At 40.4% G+C, this 24176-nt stretch overlaps 1 long non-coding RNA gene across 1 annotated transcript; it reads left to right on the top strand.

Annotated features, from left to right (window-relative positions):
• The first annotated feature begins 16541 nt into the window (after positions 1-16541).
• LOC107762400 (uncharacterized) lies at positions 16542-20038 on the top strand. Its single transcript, XR_001642781.2, has 4 exons — positions 16542-18896; positions 19008-19139; positions 19239-19550; positions 19887-20038. It is a non-coding gene; the product is annotated as an uncharacterized LOC107762400 (long non-coding RNA).
• The last annotated feature ends 4138 nt before the right edge of the window (positions 20039-24176 follow it).

Raw genomic sequence — 24176 nt, 5'->3', positions numbered from 1 at the left:
TACTGCGTTGGTGTACTCATGTTACTCCCTGTGCCTTGTGTGCAGATCCAGGCGTTTCTGGTCACGACAGCGGCTGCTGATTTTTCTACATTTGGAGTCAGGGATTATTAAGGTAGCTGCACGACGTTCGCGGACCTTGATTTCTCTCTTCCTTAGTTTATTTGTAATTTTGAGTTTATTTCTATAGACATTTTTTGTAACGACCCGTTTCCCCATTTACAGCTCAATTTGGGCTTTACAGTTGTTGTGTAATTGCCGGGGTAATTGGTTCGGGTCTGGTGAGGTTTTGAAATGAATTGGAACAACGCTATTTTGACTTATGTGTAAACAACCCCGGAATAGAGTTTTGATAATTTCAATAGCTCCGTATGGTGATTTTGGACTAAGGAGCGTGTCCGAAAAATTATTTGGAAGTCCGTAGTGGAATTAGGCTTGAAATGGCGAAAGTTCAATTTTTGAAAAGTTTGACCGGGGGGTTGACATTTTGATATCGGGGTCGGAATTCAATTCTAGAAATTTTAGTAGGTCTGTTATGTCATTTATGACTTGTGTGCAAAATTTGAAATCATTCCGGATTGGTTTGATGTATTGTGGCACAAGATATAGAACTTGAAATTTTAAAGTTCATTAGGCTTGAATTGGGGTATCATTCGCGATTTTAGTGTTGTTTGAGGTGATTTGAGGGTTCGACTAAGTTCGTATAATATTTTAGGACTTGTTGGTATATTTGGTTGAGGTCCCGAGGGGCTCGGGTGAGTTTCGGATGGTTAAGGGGTTGGATTTTGGACTTGGAACTCTGCTGGAATTTTTCTGATGCACCATTTGGTTTCCTTCATCGCGTTCGCGAGTGGAGCCTCGCATTCGCGAAGAGGAATTGAGAGGATGGAATTATTTGCTCTTCGCGTTTGCGAAGAGAAGAAAGCGTTCATGAAGGGTGGACTGGATGTGCATCGCGAACGCGAGAGGTGTTACGCGTTCGCGAAGAAGAGAGGAAGCAACTGAGGACCCCAGACAATTGGTCTACGCGTTCGTGTAGGGGGTGTCGCATTCGGGTAGTGAGGAGGGACGAAGCATCGCGTTCACGATTGGTTGAACATGTTCGCGTAGAAGGCATTGAGGCAGAGGCGCTTTCTACTTCGCGAACGCGAGGGTGATGTCGCGTTCGCAAAGGAGGAATTTGGACGGGAATTATTTTGTGCTTCGTGAACGCGAGGCACTGACCGCGTTCGCGAAGAAGAAAAGCATGGGCAGCGAGTTTAAGTTCTGAAAATGGGACTTCGTCCCATTTTCCATTTGTGACGGATTTGAGCTCGGGAAGAGGCGATTTTCGGGAGTTTTTTCAGGAAAATAATGGGGTAAGTGTTATTAACTCAATATTGGTTAAATTACCCGAATCCATGATTGTTTTTAACATTTAATTGGTGAATTAAGTTGAAAAATTGTGAAAACCCTCTTGGTTTAATTTGAAGATTTGAGGGTCGAGTTGATGTCGGATTTTAGTAAAATTTATATGGTTGGACTCGTGGTTGAATGGGCGTTCATATTTTATAGCTTTTGTCGGGTTCCGAGATGTGGGCCCCACGAGCGATTTTTGAGTGTAATTTCGGATTTTGTGAAAAAAATTAATATTTTGATATGGACTAATTTTCTATAATTTGGGTTGACTGAATCAAATTAATTGTGACTAGATTCGAGCTGTTCAAAAGTTGTTACGCGCAGAATGGAAATTTCTGGAGCATTGTTTAGCTTGCTCGACATTGGATTCAGCTTGTTCGAGGTAAGTAAATCTTCTAATCTTGGAGCTGAGGGTATGAACCCTGAATATATGTATTATGTGAATTGTTGGGAGGTGGCGCACATGCTAGGTGACGGGCGTGTAGGCGTGCACTATAGAAATTGTGACATAATTATTTATGTGGAATTTTATAGTTAAATAATCTTGGCATTTTCCATGCGGTTTTATGAGTTAAAGAAATTGAGCTGAAAAGCATATTAAAAATTATGTTGAGGCTATGTGCCAATATTATTGGGACCCACAGAGGTCATATTGCTGTGAATTATTATTCTAATTTGAAAATTCATACTCAGTCATATTCATGTCGTTACATATCATATCTCAGTCTCTGTTGTTATTTATTGACACATCATATTATCATTTTGGGCTATTTGCATGACATTGTGGACCCATGGGAGAGAGACTGGAGAGATTGATGACTGAGTGAGGCCGAGGGCATGATTGTGAGGATTATTATGTGGATTGGGGCTGCCCGCCTGCAGCAGACCTTATAGGCTTTATTATAGCACGTGAGTTGGCCGTGCGGATCCAGATATTATTATAGCATGTGAGCTGGCCGTATGGATCCAGATATTATTATAGCACGCGAGTTGTCCGTGCAACATGTGAGTTGGCCGTGCGGATCCAGATATTATTATAGCACTGAGTTGTCCGTGCAACACGTGAGTTATCCGTGCAGATTATAGCGCTTGGTGCTGAAGGAGCCCCTCCGGAGTCTGTACATACCCCCAGTGAGCGCAGGTACCTACTGAGTGCGAGTGCTGAGTGATTGGAAGGCCTTGGTGACTGGGAGGACTGAGTAAAATGATACTCTGAGAGTATGCATATGATTTTATCACTGAGTTGCATCGCATTGACATGCACACATTACATACAGGCATAAAAATATATTTTTCTCATGATGTATAGTATTACATCATTCATGATTTCTCGTACATATTGACAGATGGGCATAGTGATACATTTATTTTACACGGGTTATCTGAAAAGAAAATGAAACATCTAATTTATTATTGAAAGGATTTTGGAAAAATTATCGTTTTCAAACTTATTCATATTTTTGGCAACTTCGATAAATGATTTGGGTTTTCACTGATATACTTGAAAGGAAGAATTATTATTTTTGAAATCATGGTTTAGCCGAGAATTTTATCTCTGAGTTATTTCTTATATTATTTGCTTTACGTGGTTATGGACTATTGTAGACTATTGGTGTTTGGACCCGACCTTGGTAAAAGCTCGTCACTGCTTTCAACCTAAGGCTATGTTTGTGACTTACTCAGTATATGAGGTCGGTTTTACTAATACTACACTTCTGCACATTGCGTGCAGATGTTGGCTGTTGTTGTTACTGTGCTCGATAGTTGACGGATTTGAAGATGTACCTGCGTTCTTATGGTAGCTGCCTCTTGTTCATGGTAGACTTATATTATAAAAACTCTGTTTATGTACTTTTCAAACAGAAGATGTGTTTATTTCATATCAGCTTTGTAAATTCTATTCTTAGAAGTTCATGATTTGTACTACCAGTTCTTGGGGAATGTATAAGATTAAGATCTTTATTTACTTAAATTGCTTTAATAATTATTATTGGAATTGGGTAGTTGAAAGTTGGCTTACCTAGCGGGTTGGGTTAGATGTCATCACGACTAGTTGGATTTTGGGTCGTGATATTTTTGTGGACTATGTTTCGGTTATTAGACGCTCATGTACTCAGTGACGCCCCGATTATTGGGACAATTGTATTGTATTTTGGGTAGATTCTGTGTTCAAATGGGTTTTTATTTATGTTAAATCCTTTCGCTGTTAATTTCAAAAGATGTTTTACTGTAATGGAGAAAAATGTTGGATTTAGGCTTGCCTAGTTTCACGATAGGCGCCATCACGATAGGTTAGGTTTTTGGGTCGTGACATCCTCTACCTATGTCGATGTAGCAGCAGCAACAACAATAGAAACTCGACGATGACGCTTTTAATATGAAACTCGAAATTTTTCTGCCCAAATCATTCAATTTCCATCAATATTTAAGTTTTTATTCAAACAGACATGAATCAGTGCACATGAGTCGATTTGGAATTGCTCCTCCACTTTTCTTTCTTTAACAAATCAAGTAAGAAAAGAATAATGTATGTTACAACAATATACAAATTAAAAAGGCCAAAGTAGTCACTTAAAGTTGGTAAATGTTTTTATTTAAATACCTCAATAGCCCTTGTACCTATTAGGCACTCCAACACACACTAAAATGTATCTATTGAACGCAAAAATTGACAGAACACAAAATATTTCTCACTAAAATATGAGCGTGTGTACAATTTCTGAAAGCTGACATAACTAACAAAATAATCAAAATATCCTGTCTCTTACACAATCTTGTTCTTCCGTTTTCTTCCCCTTTCCTTTCATCGAAATTCCATCATTTTGGTCAAAATCTTGCTAACTTCTTTTTTATTATTGATCTCTGTCATCTTTTAGTTTCTCATGCTATAATTATCAATTTAAAGTTACAGAAGGTCATGGCTATATGGTGGTGTAGTGATTGATTATTTTAAGGTAAAATAGATGATAGAAAAGGCAAATAAGCGTCACATAGCTTATGGTGGTGATACTCATCTAGTATATTATCTTAGGTACAAGTAAGAGGAGATGAATGTTATCTTAAGTAGCAGACTATTGACTTAAATGGTAATGGTCTAAAATTAAATGAAAAGGGTGCAAGTAATGGGAGATGAAGGTTATCTTAGGTAGCAACTATTGACTTATTTAAACTTTAGATTTATGTTTACAGAAACATATATGTATACGGTCGAAATAGATTGCGGCCTTTCTACGTTCGATCGAGTCCGAATGGTAAGCAACCAGAGTAGAATTTTGGGATGAGTCCCAAAGAAAGTACAAACGAGCCTCAAGTTCCAAAGACTGATCGAGGAGTCAGCTCGATACTATTATCGAGTCCATGACCACATCGATCCGCAAGGCAACGTGAGGGTGGTCGGAAATGCGCTACACCCACCCCGAAAGTCGAACTCAAGCCAAAGTCGAGGTCTCGACCCAATAACGAGTTCGAGCCATTATCGAGCTCGCAGACAAGAGCCGTTACAACCACACTAAGGGAGAGAATCTTGGCGGGAATCGAGGAAGAGACATTTCATCATGGGTTCTCCACTATATATTTTTTTATTGTGAATAAAGTAGGATCCCTCTACTATAAAAGGGAGAATTCTTGTAAGCATAAGGCAGTCTCACACACTGTAACAAAGATCACTTCTCATATTGAAAGATATCCCCTTGTGCTCGTTTTATTTTATCTTATTCATTCTTCTTGCTTACTATTCTCATTCTCATAGTCAAGAACATAGATATTACTATTTCTCTATACGGTTTGTATCAAATTATATCACATATCTTTAGAACCATACTCAAATTTAACTTTATCTGATTTTCCGGATAAACAGTTTGATGCCCACCGTGGGGCTAAGGATAACAGTGATTGTTTAATATAAATCTGTAATACACACCAGTTTACAACTTCGAATCAGCAATGACTTTACCTATCGACCACGAAGCCGGCCTTCATGATGAAACCAACAACTTGGTACCCGAGGCCGGAAGGCCACTTGACGATGGCACTGAAGCTCGAATCGCAGTACCTGAAATTCGAGCCGAAGTACCGCTAGATGTTAATTCGCAAGTGGCTCTTGAGGCGAATCAACGTTCCGAACCGAAAAAAAATATTCATGGCGGTACTCGATCCGTAGCTCGAGACACCCCTAACGTGGAGGAAATCGGAGTCAGCTTATGTATGATCTTCGAGATGTTACAAGCCCAACAAGTAGCGATAGCTCAGTTGCAGAGCCAAACTCATGTACAAAGCAGGCCAGATCCCAATCCGCTTCGAGAAATCACCCCCAGAACGGAGCTCGCCATAGTGAAGTCATACGAGCAAGAATCGAGGACCACTCCCGAAATTACTAAATTGCTCGAGGAACTCACAAACGAGTCGAAGCCAACGACAAGAGAGTGGAAACATATAATGCTAGGGTCGATTAGATCCCGGGAGCTCCACCAATGGTAAAAGGGCTGGATTCGAAAAAATTCATACAAAAGCCTTTTCCCTCGAGTGCGGCCCCGAAACCAATCCCTAAAAAATTCCGTATGCCCGAAATTCCCAAATATAATGGTACGACCAATCCCAATGAATATGTCACCTCTTACACATGTGCCATCAAGGGTAACGATTTGGAGGACGATGAGATCGAATCCGTATTGTTGAAAAAGTTCGGGAAAACCCTCTCGAAGGGAGCGATGATTTAGTATCACAATCTGCCGCCAAATTCCATCGACTCTTTTGCCGTTTTAGCAGATTCGTTCGTAAAGGCACATGTTGGTTCCATAAAGGTTGCAAAAAGGAAATCAAACCTCTTCCAAGTAAAGCAAATGGGTAATAAAATGCTGAGAGAATTCGTATCCCGATTTTAAATGGAACGCATGGAATTGGAACCGATCACAGACGATTGGGCCGTCCAAGATTTCACCCAAGGGTTGAACGAGTAAAGTTCAATAGCATCACGTCAGCTGAAGCAAAGTTTGATCGAGTATCCAGCAATAACTTGGGCAGATATACACAACCGATATCAGTCGAAAATTAGGGTCGAAGATGACCAGTTGGGAGCTCCGTCTGGATCCATGCATCAGAACAGGACAACTATTAAAAACCAAAGGGAGATCGACAGAGAACAAAGGTCGAACAGAAACCGACATCAATTGTACGTCGCAAATCGGATGAACAAAGGTTCAACACGCAATACCGCTCTGAACAATCGAAGGAGTGATCGAGGGCAAAATTCTCGAGGGATTATGAGAAAGAGTGGCTTTGATAAATATGCCGATCCTATGGAGGCACCTCGGCTATCGGAGTACAATTTTAGCGTCGACGCATCGGGCATTGTATCGGCGATCGAAAGGATCAAAGATACTAGGTGGCCCAGACCCATGCAAACCGACCCTTCCCAAAGGAACCCAAATTCGATGTGCAAGTATCATGGTACGCATGGCCACAGGACTGAGGAATGCAGACAGTTGAGAGAAGAGGTAGCCCGCCTATTCAATGAGGGCCACCTTCGAGAGTTGCTCAGTGACCGAACTAAGAATCACTTCAGAGAAAGGGACGCCGACAAAGGAGATAAATAGGAGGAACCTCTGTATATCATTCATATGATCGTCGGTGGGGTCGATATTTCACAGGAACCCGTTCTCAAATACGACAAGATACCGACCACAGGGGAAAAACGAACCCGAGGTTATGCACCCGATGGCATTTTATCATTCGGAATCGAAGAAGTCGAAGGCATCTCTCACCCTCACAACGACGCTCTGGTAATTTTGATCCTATTAAATAAAATTCAAATTAAGCGTATCTTAGTGGATCCAGGTAGCTTTGCAAATATCATCTGATCTTGGGTAGTAGAGAAGCTCGGTTTACAGAATCAAGTCGTACCCTCAGCTTGGGTCTTAAATGGCTTCAATATGGCAAGTGAAACAACTAAAGGGGAAATTATCCTGCCCATAAATGTGGCTGGAACCGTCCAAAACACCAAGTTCCACGTAATCGAAGGCGATATGAGGTACAATGCCCTACTCAGGAGACCATGGATCCACAATATGAGGGCAGTACCTTCGACTCTACACCAAGTAATGAAATTTCATACGTCGGATGGCGTGAAGACAGTGTACGGGGAGCAACATGCTGCGAAGGAAATGTTTGTGGTCGATAAGATAACACCGATACCAACGTCGTTGGTCTCAAGGTCTAGCATAAAAAATAGGAGAGGAACCAAATAGCAATCATAGCAACCGGTCTCGACCGAATCAGTGAAACAGGAAATAGATGATAACGAGGAAGAATTTCTAACACCTCGAGCTCTCATCATCCCCGACGACTCCGACACCACCAAGTCGATGATCGAGGAACTGGAGCAGGTTATATTAATCAAATATCTGCCCGAGAAAAAGGTATACCTGGGTATGGGGTTGACCCCCGAACTCAGAGAAAAACTCATTCAATTTCTTATTAATAACATAGATTGTTTTGCTTGGTCCCATTTAGACATGGCGGGGATCCCACCATCGATAACAACGCACCAGCTGAGCTTAGACCCTAGGTTCAAACCGGTGAAGCAAAAAAGAAGACCCTAATCCGAGGTGAAACACGCATTTGTAAGAGATGAGGCAACTAAACTTCTCAAAATAGGGTCAGTTCGAGAAGTGAAATATCCCGAATGGTTGGCCAATGTGGTTGTAGTCCCCAAGAAAGGGAACAAACTTAGAATGTATGTAGATTATAAAGATCTAAACAAAGTATGCCCCAAAGATTCCTTCCACTGCCTAGCATCAATCGCTTAATCGATGCCACGGCCGGCCACGAGATCCTCACTTTTCTCGACGCCTACTCCGGGTGCAATCAAATTAGCATGAACCCGGAGGACTAAGAAAAAACTTCGTTTGTCACTAAGTATGGAACCTATTGTTATAATGTGCCGTTCGGGCTAAAAAATGCAGGGGCTATGTACCAACGCCTAGTGAATAAAATGTTTGAAGAACAAATGGGTAAATCAATGGAAGTTTACATTGATGACATGTTAGTTAAGTCCCTGCGCGTAGAGGACCATTTGGCTCATTTGCAGGAAACGTTCAAAATTCTAAAGAAATACAACATGAAGCTCAACCCCATAAAATGGGCTTTCGAGGTTGGATCGGGCAAGTTCCTCGGCTTCGTGGTGTCGGATAGGGGGATCAATTTCAACCCCGACAAAATCAAAGCCATCGAAGACATCACCGTCGTGGATAGTGTGAAAGCAGCGCAAAGGCTAACCAGACGGATAGCTGCCTTAGGTCGATTCATTTCAAGGTCGTCAGATCAAAGCTACAGATTCTTCTCTCTACTCAGAAAGAAGAACGATTTCGCCTGGACCCCGGAATGCCAACAGGCACTAGAGCAACTGAAGCGGTACCTATCGAGCCCACCATTACTTCACACTTCGAAGGCAGATGAGAAGCTTTACCTATAGTTGGCAGTATCGGAAATCGCTGTGAGTGGTGTCCTAGTTCGAGAAGAGCAAGATACGCAGTTTCCTGTTTAATATGTAAGTCAGACCTTAGGAGAGGCAGAGGTTAGATACCCACACTTAGAGAAACTGGCGCGTACATTGATAAACACCTTTAGAAAGTTAAGACCATACTTTCAATGTCACCCCGTATGTGTTTTAACCACTTACCCACTTCGAAATATTTTGCACAAGCCCGAGCTATCGGGCCGACTGGCCAAATGGGTCGTCGAGCTCGGTGGGTACGATATTGAATATCAGCCTCGGACGGCCATTAAGTCCCAAATTCTAGCCGACTTCATGGCCAACTTCACACCAACCCTTGTACCCGAAGTTGAAAAGGAACTCTTGTTAAAATTGGGTACATCGACGGGGGTTTGGACCCTCTACACAGATGGTGCTTCAAATGTGAAGGGTTCCGGGCTTGGCATTGTACTAAAGCCTCCCACAGATGGCATTATTAGGCAATCCATCAAAACTAGTAGATTAACTAACAATGAGACCGAGTACGAGGCCATGATTGCAGGTCTCGAGCTAGCTAAAAGCTTGGGAGCAGAAGTCATCGAAGCCAAATGTGACTCTTTGTTAGTGGTAAACCAAGTGAACAAAAATTTTGAGGTTTGAGAAGAAATGATGCAGAGGTATTTGGACAAACTACAGATAACTCTACACCGTTTTAAAGAATGGACCCTACAACATGTACCTCGAGAACAAAACAGTGAGGCTGATGCTCTCGCAAATATAGGGTCATCGGTCGAAGAGGATAAGATCGACTCGGGGACTGTCATTCAACTCTCGAGATCTATAATCGAGGGTGGGAACGCCGAAATAAATTCCACAAGCTTAACCTGGGATTGGAGGAACAAGTGTATTGAATACTTAAAAAGCGGAAAACTCCCATCGGACTCTAAAGAATCTAGAGTTCTATGAACCAAAGCTTCTCGATTCACGTTGGTTGAAGATAGAACGTTGTACAGAAGGATATTCAACAAACCACTGGCAGTGTGCTTAGGGCTAGGGGACACCGATTATGTTTTACGGGAGGTCCATGAAGGCACTTGTGGAAACCACTCCGGCGCCGAACCACTAATTCGCAAAATCATCAGAGCAGGATACTACTGGGATAACATGGAAAAGGATACTAAGGAGTTCGTTCAAAGATGCGATAAATGTCAAAGGTTTGCACCAATGATCCATCAACCAGGAGAGCAGCTTCATTCAGTCATCTCTCCATGGCCATTTATGAAATGGGGAATGCATATCGTCGGCCCTTTACCATTGGCCCCAGGTAAAGCTAAATTCATTTTGTTTATGACTTACTATTTCTCTAAATGGGTTGAAGCACATGCGTTCGTAAAGGTAAGAGAGAAAGAGGTTATAGATTTTATCTAGTACCACATCGTGTGTCGATTTGGGATAATAGTAGACAGTTTATCGGCGGCAGAGTGACAAAATTCCTCGATGACCATAAAATAAAAAGAATAGTGTCTACACCATATCATCCTAGCGGGAACGGACAGGCCGAATCAACGAACAAGATTATCATCCAAAATATAAAGAAAAGATTGAACGAAGCTAAAGGAAAGTGGAGAGAAATTTTGCCCGAAGTCCTTTGGGCATATCGGACAACATCTAAATCCAGTACAGGAGCAACCCCATTTTCCCTAGTGTATGGATCCGAATCCCTAATTCCGGTCGAAGTCAGAGAACCAAGCGCAAGGTTCCGACATACATCGGAAGAATCGAACTACGAGGCAATGAATACTAGCCTCGAACTATTAGATGAAAAATGAGAGGCAGCATTGGTTCGAATGGCTGCACAAAAACAACGAATCGAAAGGTACTACAACAGAAGAACCAACCTCCGCTACTTCAAGGCCGGGGACTTGGTCCTAAGGAACCATGAACACTCGAGATCCTAATGAAGGGAAGCTCGGCCCAAATTAGGAAGGACCCTATCAAGTCCTTGATATAGTCGGGAAAGAATTTTATAAACTTGGAGCAACGGATGGAAAACCGTTACCAAACAATTGGAATATATCGCTTCTCAAACGATATTACTGTTAAGGTATGATTTCCTCCTCTATCATCTATATACGTACATTCGACACTAACTCATTGCAGGAATTCGACGAAAAATATCAAGACCTTTGGTTTCAAAGCACGCGTTGTACTCTTTTTCCCTCAATTTCGGCTTTTATCCCGAATGGGTTTTTCCGACGAGGTTTTTAACGAGACAACAACTATGTGCTACCCGGGGACAAATCAATAGTATCCGAGGCTCCTTCATAATCAACCTCGAATACTGGGGGGCTACCAAGCGAATAAATCAAAGTCCGGTACAAGAAAGTTATTCCATATCAAATTCATGACAAACAGGGGCTCGATAGAGAAAAGTGTAAGGGCCAAATGGTCAAAACAAACCATGCCCGCGTAGTTTCACTCGGACTATGGTACAAGATACAAACACATGTGTAATGACTTATAAAGGAGAACTTCTTTTTCAGATATCTCATACTTTGAAAAGATTTTTCTGCTTGATGATTCAAACGGGCTTATCCTATCCGTATACGGTCGAAATAGATTTCGGCCTCCGCACGTTTGATCGAGTTCGAGCAATCACTCACTCGGTCATTAAAATCTTATGGGCTAAGATATTCTAAGTTCGAGTTCAAAATAATCACTCACTCAAATAAAAGCCTAAGGGCTATCTCATTTCGAGTTCGAGCAGTCACTCACTCGGTCATAAAAAGCTTACAAGCTGAGATATTCTGAGTTCGAGTTCGAAACAATCACTCACTCAAATTAAAGCCTAAGGTTTATCTTACTTCGAGTTCGAGCAATCACTCACTCGGTCATAAAATGCCTACGGGCTAAGATATTCTGAGTTTGAGTTCGAAACAATCACTCACTCAAATAAGAGCCTAATGGCTATCTCATTTCGAGTTCGAGCAGTCACTCACTCGGTCATAAAAAGCCTACGGGCTGAGATATTCTGAGTTCGAGTTCGAAACAATCACTCACTCAAATTAAAGCCTAAGGGATATCTTACTTCGAGTTCGAGCAATCACTCACTCGGCCATAAAAGACCTACGGGCTAAGATATTCTGAGTTCGAGTTCGAAACAATCCCTCACTCAAATTAAAGCCTAAGGGCTATCTTGCTTCGAGTTCGAGTAATCACTCACTCAGTCATAAAAGGCCTACGGGCTAAGTTATTCTGAGTTCGAGTTCGAAAGAGTCACTCACTCAAATTAAAAGCTACGAAGATCGAATTCGATGAAATCACCTAAATCCTCATAAAAACATCCGCAAGGCATAAATGAAATCTTCACGAAGCAAGGCAGTAAAAGAAAAAGATATTTGTATAGGTATATATACAAGGGTGCTTTACATAAATAAATGCAACATAGAAGAAGCTAAGGGCTAAGCTTCTGGGTTATCATCGAGAGCGGTCTCTTCTCCACCGTCCCCCCATCTTCGGACCCGCTCTTGCTACCATCATCATCGTCATCATCATCGCCATAAAAAGCCAAGGCTTTAGCTTTAGCTTCGAGTTCTTTAGCCTTTTTTATCTCTTTAGCAAGGTCGAAACCTCGAGCGTGTAGCTCCTCGAGGGTCTCCCTCCGAAACCGACACTTAGCAAGTTTGGCAACCCAATGTGCTCGAGTGTTGGCAGTATCCGCCGCCTCTCGTGCCTCCATCTGAGCAGCCTCGGCATCAGTCTGATACACGACAATGGACTTGTCCGCCATGACTTTCGACGACTCAACCTCTGCCTTGGCCTCAACAAGCCGTGTTTCAAGCTCCTCGATCCTCTTAGCCTGAGCTGAACCCTTTTGCTTGACGCTTCGAAGCTGAACATCGGCCGATAATAATTTGGCCAAGATGGTTTCTTTTTCCGCAGCCAGGCGGTCGATAGACTCCTTCCACCGGTTATATTTAGCCTTGATTTGATCGACTTTTTCCCGAAGTAACCCGATCTTTTCAACCTTTTGCTGCAGCTGAGATAACGAAGGGTTAACTTCCACAGTTGGGTCAAACCCATACTCTAACAGAATGAGGCTCACTTGCTTATCTAGTTCGGCCTCTTCTTCACGAGCCTTAGCCAAATCTACTTGGAGGTCCTTTATAGCCTCGTCCTTTTGGCTGCAAAGAAGCTGCAGGGCATCTTTCTCCCCCAAGACCTTCTGAAGCTCGACCTCACACTGGCTGAGGTCGACTCGAAACCTGCTAATGGCCTGCACAGTAGGGAAAAAACACAAGTCAAGTTTGGAAAAGAACGAAGAAACCAAGTACAATAAAATCATTACCCGAGAAATGAAACGTTGGGCCTCTTCTAGGAGAAGAGAAGCATCACCAATGTCGGAGGCATCATCGACTCCAGTAAAGCAATCCCGAAAAGGGTCCCCTACACTAGAGCTCCCGCCCATATAGGGGGTCTTCAATTCTCGAGCTTCCTTTAACGCCTCCTCAGAAAAGGTTGGAAGAGAAGGCAAATGACCCACTGTCATAGTCCCAAGCGAATCGCTCGGGATGCTCTGATCGAGACTCGGGGTACCAGAACCGACCCCGACCGGTACATCTGCCATTGGCTCAGAAGGTCTGGCGACCTCGATAGCTTTCGCAGATCGGATCACCAAAGACGAGGCATCATCATCATCATCATCATCTTCTTCTTCTTCTTCTTCTTCTTCTTCTTCTTCTTCTTCTTCTTCTTCTTCTTCTTCTTCTTCTTCTTCTTCTTCTTCTTCTTCTTCTTCTTCTTCTCAGTCGTTGGACCGAGTCCATCGAAAGAGCGATTGCCTTCCACCTCACCCTTTGAGTTTTGGGCTTGGGGTCCTCTGACCGAGAGATAGCTTTTCGCTTCTTATCTTTCTCCGGTTCCGGGAACGGGGACTTGGATCCTTCCTCATCACTCGAAGGCCTCAAAACGGCATCATTGGTTACACCTACATGAAAGGAAATCGGTAACAAATGGAGCATAAAAAACATTTTGAAGAACACGAGAAGTGACCCTTACCATGATTCTTGGCCTCCCATCTACCTTTTGCCAAATCATGCCAAGCATGTTCGGCATAAGAGGAAGTCGAGGCTAACTTTCGAACCCAATCGTCGAGGTCGGGTACCGCTTGTGGCATCCAAGGGACAGCTGTATATCGGAGAAAGACATCAGATAAAATTAGAAAAAGATACGAAAAGCAACGTCTTATGAAAACCACTTACGGTTGAAATTCCATTCCTCGGGGAACGACATCTTCTCTTCCGGAATGAGGTCACGGGTCCTCACCCGGATATAATGGCCCATCCAACCCCGGTCCTTGTCTTCGTCGATGCTCGACATCAAAGCCTTCGATGCCCGACGATGAAGCCTGATTAGTCCTCGAAAGATTTGAGGCCGATACAATCATATGCGGTGATTCAGGAAAAAATCCATCCCCCCGGCCTTGTTGGAGAAGAAGCAAAGTAAGGTTACTATACGCCATAGAGAAGGATGAATTTGACCAAGGGTGACCTGATATCTTTTGCAAAAATCAATGATCACCGGATCGACGGGACCCAACGTGAAGGGATAAGTGTAAATATTTAAAAATCCCTCCACATGAGTGATGACACTCTCTTCGGGAGAGGGAATTTGCAACACAACCTCGGAACCCCAGTTGCAGTCTTTCCTCACAGCCTCGAGATGACCCTCTGTTATCGAGTACATGTACATCGACACATGCTCACATCGACCCGGAATAGATGAAGGATTCTCAACCTTAAATCGATCTTCAGAATACACGGGCCGGGAACATACTCATAGGTAAGCGGCTCCACCAGCGTCTTGTCGTCGGACCGCCGTGAAGAAGAAGCTTTCTCCTTCTGAGGTATAGTTTTCGAAGTTTTGGCCATTGATATGAGAGAAAGAAAGGCAAAGGAAGATGAAAAGTTGATGATACCAAATGCTGGTGTAGATAGCTTTGCAAGCAGCGAAATAGAGAGAGAGGGTAAGAAAATTTGGAAGAGTGAAGACGTAAAAGTGGTAAATGTTAGATTGAGGGGTTATTTATAGGCTTACATCATGGCGGTTCAGTATCAGCGGTGGCCGACCACCGTCTGACATGCATTAAATACCTTGAAAGACTAAATCGATGGGACAACTATCACATACGTCATGATCGAGCCCTGTGAAAACGTCAGCTTATAACCCGATCGAACCGTCGAAAAGCATATCGATTCTCACTACATCCTTCCTAAGAAACGAGGGGACTATCTGTATACGGTCGAAATAAATTTTGGCCTTCCTACGTTCGATCGAGTCCGAATGGTAAGCAACCGGAGTGGGATTTTGGGATGAGTCCCGAAGACAGTACAAACGAGCCTCAAGTTCCAAAGACTGATCGGGGATTCAACTCGATACTATTATCGAGCCCATGCCCAAATCGATCTGCAAGGCAACGTGAGGGTGGTCGGAAATGCGCTACACCCACCCCGAAAGTCTAACTCAAGCCAAAGCCGAGGGCTCGACCCAATAACGAGTTTGAGCCAATATCGAGCTCACAGACAAGAACCGTTACAACCGCACTAAGGGAGAGAATCTTGGAGGGAATCGAGGAATAGACAATTCATCATGGGTTCTCCACTATATATTTTTTTATTGTGAATAAAGTAGGATCCCTCTACTATAAAAGGGGGAATCCTTGTAAGCATAAGGCAGTCTCACACACTGTAACAAAGATCACTTCTCATATTGAAAGATATACCCTTGTGCTCGTTTTGTTTTATCTTATTCATTCTTCTTGCTCACTATTCTCATTCTCATAGTCAAGAACATAGATATTACTATTTCTCTATACGGTTTGTATCAAATTATATCACATATCTTTAGAATCATACTCAAATTTAACTTTATCCGATTTTCCGGATAAACAATACATTTATTTTCCAGGTTCCAATTATTTTGTTGATGTGAAATCAAACTATATTACCTGTAATTCCTTTCCTACTCATCATAATAGCTGGAACTGCCCAGTGTTTGGATAAGTTAGTAAGATAATATAGTGTTGGCTCATTTATTTCATATTACACCAACAGTGTCCGTAACATGGAATGGATGTAGTTCATAATGTGTATGATATTAAGTGATTGCACTTGTAGAAATGATTAGAATTCCTGTATAAAGTTTGTACTACCTTTTGTCCCGGAGATAAGCATCCTAAGTTTTGTTATTCTTCTTGTTTTTCACGTATGACCTACGGTCTCATTATAATTTTTACACGACGTACGTTGATGCTTCAGTTTTATTTGTGAAAGATATACTTGGTGGCCTAGATTATCCTATGTTGCACTTTATAATAACACCAATGTTAAGAGATGGTGATATTAACAAAAGAAGTGTAGAATTGCTCGGAGAGATATTTGAGTAACAAAATTGAAGGGTCATATACAGTGGAGGAGCAATTTGTGTTTGTTAATTAGGGTGTTCCTCTTAAAGTTGAAAAGGTATATTTTACTACTATTATAGAAGCGGCTAAGGAGAGGAGCTTGGGGTAGTAAGGGTATTTTGGAAATAGCATTTTTGACTTTCTGGACACGTGCTATATCTGATTTTCCAATCTCTGCCACGTTTTAGCAAAGGTACAGCTGCCGCTGTATGAACTGTGAAGCCCAAAGCCACCGAATTCCTCTTCTATTTCCCTTAATCTCTTCCTAACTTCTCTCTTGCGGCTCAGTTTATGTGCTTCGCCGAAACAGTTATCAAGTAGTTGTGTTTTACCTGGATTTTCGCTTCCTCTACCCCAACTTTTGTGTATTTCCCTGAGAATATGGGCCCTATATGTGTTTGAGAAAAATTCTTCAATGAATCAGATTTTCTATTCGATTTCTATTATTGTTTTTGGATTTAATCTCTTGCTTCGCTTGGGCGAAGAATAATATGATAATTTTGACTTTGGGTAATTTTGATTTTGGGTAAACGGTGCACAGAGCAGTGATAGATTTTAAGGTTCTTGCGTGTGGTCTCTGTAATTTGTTCTGCTTCTTCAAGTTTTCTGTTATGTTGATTTGGTTATTTGGCTTTAATAGGTTTCAGCAGAGTTCGGTCCGTATCATATCGATTTCATCCTTTTTGGTTCTCCGATGTGTTTGATTTTGTTATTAATAATTGGTTTATATAATTTGCGTGTAAACTGTTTTGAGTGAATTTTTGTTATTAAGAATTGGTTAAGTTTTTTTTGTTGTTCCGTGGGTTTAACGTTTGGAGTAGAGAAATTAAGCTGAGGAGTACAGATAGTGGTTTTTGCTTCGTCTGGCACTGGAAAACTGGGATTTCAGCACTATTGATTTCTGATAAATATGTTTCACGTTGAAAGTAGGAGATTTGTCTCAACTATAACTATCACTTGAAAGTCTTTTATTATCGTTCGCTAGTTTCTTTTGAACTTGGATAAAATGAAGGCTAAGCTCCAGATTGCAGAAGCTAAATATGAATGCTGCATCAAAAGCACAAAAAGTTCTTTTTTTAACAGGTTTAAGGGTCACATATAGGTTGCTTCTAATGCTAAGAATTCTCCTTTATTCCTTTGGATATATACATCCGTGGGCCAGCACATGTAGCATAATCACATATACGATTAGTTTTGAAAATGTTGTTGATTAATGATTCATCGACTATGTACTAAAGGCCCCTGCATAAATTTACTGGGTACTTTACTAAGAAATTCTTCTTCCATATTTCTCCAGTTTTACTGTAGGCAAAAACACTTTCACGTTCATCTAGGTTCTGCATTTACTGTATTTTGGCTGTTGTAAGGAATTATCTGACTTTACTGTATTTAGGTTCTTCATTTAGTATACTTACTGCTCATTTCAGTAGATTTATTTCCCCTCATGCATACTCTATGTTTTCTTGTTAGCTGTTTGTTTTTGGTTACTTTAGTTCGATAGGTCCTCTTCGTGTTTTATTTGGTTATGAGTTCTTCCCATATTTTATCTCTGTCTCAATCCTGTTGCACGTTTGTGTTTGTGACTTTATTCATTGATGTTTCTCTACTTTTCTTTATATCTGTATATTTTACCCCTCTTATTTAATTTCATGTGTTCAGGGTAGTATGTATGCTTATGATGGTTCTGTAAGTAGTAGTAATTACTTATGGTGGATTTTAGTATGAAGTGCCGGAAGGCTTAAACCAATTCTTAATCAAGTATTTTCTGCACAATCCATCCTTGACCTATTAATAGTTGCTATTCATGATTATACATATTGAGTAATTCATGTAACATGGAGAATATGCAGAGCTATACAACTACCAATTAACATTCTAGATGTGAAGATTTGAGTGTTATGAACTTGAGAAAGAGAGATAACATTCTTCGTCCAAAAAAATGAGAAAAAAGGCAACATCATATCTACTTCTGAAGTTCCTTTTCCTATAAATATTACTGCATACTTTCAATAAAAAATCACTCAACGTCGTAAAGCATTGACTATAACAAATCAGTCGGTTCAACAGTTTATGCACTTCTATCTTGAATAATAAGAGATCATGTCACAGTTGCTTCTGGAGCAGTTTTAGGTGCCTAAACACATGCATTACCAATGTGCACAACCTTTAGTGAAGACCCCTTCTCTGCAACGTAGAAAATCCTTTTAGTTGTGTCAATGTTTTTTGGAAAAAAAACTGAATCTTCTTATACAGAAGTTCCTGTGAAGGAAGCTCATGCTTCGAAAGGCTAACTAATTCTGATAATGATTATTGCCTAAAGTTGTAATTTCCTCTTAATGTTGACAGGTTTCATCCACACAGATGATTCGTTCATTTGGTTAAAGCGCTCCAACATTTGCTTTATCTTGAATATATACTATAAAAAGTGATGTATACAGTTGCGGTGTACTAATGTTGGAGTAGCCGACAACAAGGAAGCCACTTGATAGATAAACTTGATCATGCAAACATTGGTAGTTGACTTAGTCTGTATCAACTACAAGCTACTATCACTACAATGTTGATTCCAAGGTAACAACAAGTTTTAGCATTGATATACTATCACTACACACATCTGATAACAAAAACTTTATCGTTTACCATATTTTATTTAAATTAACATGCCCAAATACAATATCGCAGATGTAAATTTGAAGTTGACCTCCCAAACAGGAGAGTAACAGTGGCAACAGTAGCAACAGTAGAGTCAGACAAATTGTTGAAAGAATGCTTTCGCTGATAGCAGATCAAATACATGAAACTACCATCGTGAAGGTGTACATACTAACAACCATAACATTATTTTAGCTCACAAAAAATAAATTAAAAATCTTCACTTTACTTATTCAGTGTAGTCTAAACTTTTTGCCGCAGAAACAACTGTTACATGTTGAGCATATCAGACAACACCTGTTGGACAAACTGTTCAAAATTCATTTACAGAAATCACTACTCAGAACACTAGATAAAGCATCTGATACATTTGTCATGTTAACCTACACCCAAAAAATAGACTGTCTTCTACTTGCCAGAATCTTCAACATCAACGACCATTGGCGAGGGAATTAAGAGAAATATATGATCCATCACTTCTGTAGATGCAGATAACAACCCATCAATAAAAGATGCAACGCCAACCAACAAACCCAACATACAATCACCAAGGCCTCTGCAGAAACAATGAAGGTTAGAAATTGAAACTTACTAGCTTTCAACTGAGTTAGTTAGGCAAACGAGATTCTGTTTGGGCTTACTACACAACCTCAAGTGCAAACAGTAAGCTCACATATAATAAAAGTTTTGTTGGGTGGAAAATGAAAACAATGTCTAAAAAGTTAAAAACGGTTGAACTTTTCTGGGCAAATTAAATATTTTCTCAGTAAAGAAAGAAGCACTCATAGTGCCTCTTCATTTGGAACAATTGAAAATAAAATGTATGTTCAACCTCTTTACGGCTCTTAGTGCAAATTGCATATTTTCAACTACTCTGTTATATTAACTCTCAATTTGTTCTTCATACAGATACTTCATCAGATTTTAAAGTGCAACAAAGATGGCTTGAATGCTTTTTGATAGCCTACAGTAGTTGTAATCTTTCACATTTTGTGTCAAATTACTTCGCAAACTCTCTTTGTATATTCTTGTAAATACATGTAGATCCTTTTCTGCATGCATCCATGTTTTCATTGAACCTCAAAAACGTCTGACCATAGCTCTGCTCCAACTATTTACTAAATGTCAAACACAATGTATAACAAAAAAGCAAACATTGTTCACGTTGGGCCCGGGCAAAGCCCGAGCTACCCCTATTAGTATTCTTATAATAGATTGTACACTGTTTTCAGCTACTAAACCATTTTAATAACCTACTGACTTCATCACTAACCGCAAGATACAGGATCAAATGATAGAATAAGTTAGATGCTTCATATCCGAGCAACTGCAATAACACACTTAAATATGTCAAATGTAAAGTGATCTCAGGCTCAACTGGAGAGGAAAGGGCTTATTCAGGGTGGCTTAAGGGAAGGCCAGTAAAGCCTTTGCTTTAGGCCCCCTAAATTTTGAGGTCCCAAAAATATTTTTTTATTATGGATTTTCTATTTTATTTTTGCTTAGACAATACTAAAGTTTATACAAACTCCTTCTAAATGTAAAAAGAAAAGTGTTTATTTTTTAACAAAAGAAATATTTTAGAACTTTGAATTAAGTTACTCAAATCTTCATATTGGTAAATAATATTTTTTACATTAAGATCCATGGTAACACATTGTAAATAAGTGGTTAACATCTTAGTAACTTGAATTTTCTTACCAATAAAAATATTAGTACTCCGTATTATATTTTGTAAGATAAATTATAAATAAAAAGAAAGAAAAAAACAATGTAATTTGTAACGATCCGACCGGTTGTTTTATGTATTGCAGTCCCATTCTCCCGTTTATCGCTTCTTCTATGTACATTTATGATTATGTGACTTGCCGAGGTGGTTGGTTTTGGGTTCGGACAGGATTCAGAGTGAATTTGACACTTAATTCCAAGGTTGAAAGCTTAAGTTGAAAGAGTTGACCGGAGTTGATTTTTGTGCAGACGGCTCCGAAATGGAGTTTTGATGGTTCTGATAGTTTCGTATGGTAATTTTGGACTTAGGAGTATGTCTGAATATTGATTTGAAGGTCTGTAGGTCGTTTTGACTTGAATTGACGAAAGTTGGAAAGTTAAAGTTTTGGAAGGTTGGTAGGTTTGATCGAGAGTTGACTTTGTTGATACCGAGTTCAGATTTTGGTTCCAAGAGTTAAAACAAGTTCGTTGTGTCAATTATGACTCGTGTGCAAAATTTATGGTCAATCAGAGTTGGTTTGATAGGTTTCAACATTGGTTTTAGAAGTTGGAATTCATTAGTTTCGTTAGGCTTGAATTGGGGTGCGATTCGTGATCTATATATTGTTTGATGTGATTTGAGTCTTTGACTAAGTTCGTATTCATGTTTTATGACCTGTTGGTATGATTGGATGGGGTCTCGAGGGCCTCGGATGTGATTCAGATCAAATTCGGCTTCGTTTTGGACTTGTTGGACTGCTGATATGATATCCGGTACACTCTTCATCGCGATCACGACATGGGGATCGCGTTCGCTAAATGTTATTCTGTGGCAGGGGTTTTTTGTTCTTCGCGTTCGCGAAGAAGGCGACGCGTTCACGAAGGTTTAGGGGGTCTATGCATCACGATCGCGAGAGTGGGGCCGCGTTTGCATAGAAGAGGGAGGTCGGCTTGGGCGCCAGGCCTTAAGCCTTCGCGTTCGCGGATAGGTGAAGCGTCCACGTAGGCTTTAGCATAGTGGAGCATCGCGTTCGCGACCTGGGCGTTGCGTTCGCGTATGAGGTTTTGGCAGCTGGTGTGCTTTATGCTTCATGAACGTGAGTGAGCTTCCACGTTCGCGAAGAGGAATAGCTAGGCAGCTGTCACGACCTCAATTTCTCTCCTTAGGATGTCGTGATTGCACCTAGACTCTAAGACTATGTAAGCCCAACATGTAATAATAATTTAACAGAAATGATTAAACAGAGATACTAAAGTAAAGCAGTTAAACTCATATAAACTTCTAAAATAGGACCTCAACAACATATTTCCTAAAACTGGTGGAACTAAGTCCTAAACTCTACAAAATATCTAGAATGTCAACTACAACATTGTCTGAATAAGAGAACAACAAAATGGAAAGATAATGGAAGGTAACTCCGAGGCCTGCGAATGTCGAGCGGTATAACTTGAAGTCTCTAGAAAGCAGCTAATAAGACAATCACTAACGTCCAGCACGGGCAGACGTACCTGGATCTACACAAAAAAGACCCCAATAAGTATCAATCCTAACCTTAGTACAATAGTGACGAGGCCAAGCCAAGACACCTACTAGGACATAATAAATAGAACAAGAATATAATAACGAGAAGTAATGAAAAACGGAGGATCGAATGATAACAAAGTAGTTTAATAACGTAACTAATGACAGAATTGTGAGCAGAAAGACAACAAGAAGGAAGCAATTAATGAGAACCTCAAATAATCAAATACAGGCAAAACGAGTAATACAAGGAAGAATAAAAGTAACAAGAATAGTTCAACCAATAACTCTTTTCAATATGAGTATATATTGAAAAGAATCACAACCAAGGTACCGCCTCGTATTCATATTTCACAATTTCAATAACAATATTTCCTTATATAACCACGGGGGCCTTACATTTAATTTTGAAAATTATTTTTTCTGAAATAGCTACCCGCGTTTTAGCCCACCTTATTACACCGTGTGACTTCAAGTAGTTCCCCTACTAGCAATATGCATATCAACCCCAAGCCTTATATCACCGCATGCCTATCAATATCACAACATAATCACAACTCGCACCACAAGTGCCCATATGCCACAACTTACTAAAAGAATCAACAATATCAGTGTTTTCACAATAAATAGTCCATGGCTCAATCACAATGTGTAAAAGAATCTCAACAATAACAAAATAAAAGTGAATAGCTCAACAAGAGTGATATCTCCATAATTAACAATTTCGCCTCAATGTGATAATTGCTTTTACAACTTCAACACCAATAACTCAACAAGAAGATATTCCATGAAATAACAACTTCAAGTAAGTAATTCAACAATAAAGAAGCAACAAGACAATAAGCAAGGCGATAACTTCAACTAAAGCATATAAGAGCAAATTAGTAAGTAAGAGGTGAAACAAGTGTTAACAATGTCAAATAAAACATATAAGGGTAGACTAACAAATGCAAGGCTATATTAACAACGAAAGATATAGCATGTCATGACAATTCAATTAAAGCCATGAAAAGAGTCTAAATAGCCTAAACCGGTCAAATACCAAATATAGCCTGTATACCCACTCATCACCTTGCGTACACAGCTTTCACATATCACAATTAGCACAAACAAACCAATTTCTAAGGGGTTGTTCCCCCACACAAAGTTAGGTAAGATACTTAACTCAACTAGGCCAACTCAACCTTCGAAAATAGCTTTTCTCCTAAAATCTGCCTCCACACGGCTCAAATCTAACCAAAAATGACTTAATATCATCAACCAATGCAAGGAAAAATAATTACAATAGATAAAGCTTTGATCTTTACAAAATTCCCCAAAATGTCAACAAAAGTCAAACGTGCGCCCGCCCGGTCAAAACCCGAGTCCAAGGGTAGATTTCGACTACCAAACCCACGAGTCCATATATGTGATTAGTTTTCAAATCCGAGTCCAAATCGACTCTCAAAACTCAAATTCTCATTTTCCAAAACTTAGGCAATATTTTCACAAATTTTCACTTTTGATTCACATGAATTTGATGTTAAATTTAAGATATATTAATGAGATATAGTTGGAAATTGATTAGAATCACTTACCCAATATTTTTAGATGAAAATTCCCTCTCCAAATTGCCTCCTACCGAGTCTAGGGTTCTAAAATGTGAGAAATGAGACTAAATCCCGACTTTCGAGCCCTTATGTCCAGCTGCAAATAGGGATCGTCATAGTGATTCTCTCTGATGTGATCATATAAAGAAGACCGAGATACCACGCAAGCAAGAACTCGATCGGGCTCCAAAACATCCAATCTGACAAACTTATTGGCCAAGGCCTGAACATCCATGGCTAGTGACCTCTCTACTGCTGGTAGATATGCCAAACTACCCATACTCTCCGCCTTTCGACTCAAGGCATTGGCCACCACACTGGCCTTTTCGGGATGATACAGAATAGTGATTTCATAGTCTTTAAGCAACTCTAGCCATCTCC

Source organism: Nicotiana tabacum, chromosome 24 (assembly GCF_000715075.1).
Source record: "Nicotiana tabacum cultivar K326 chromosome 24, ASM71507v2, whole genome shotgun sequence".
NCBI lineage: Eukaryota > Viridiplantae > Streptophyta > Magnoliopsida > Solanales > Solanaceae > Nicotiana > Nicotiana tabacum.
This window is presented reverse-complemented; position numbering and strand designations above follow the sequence as displayed.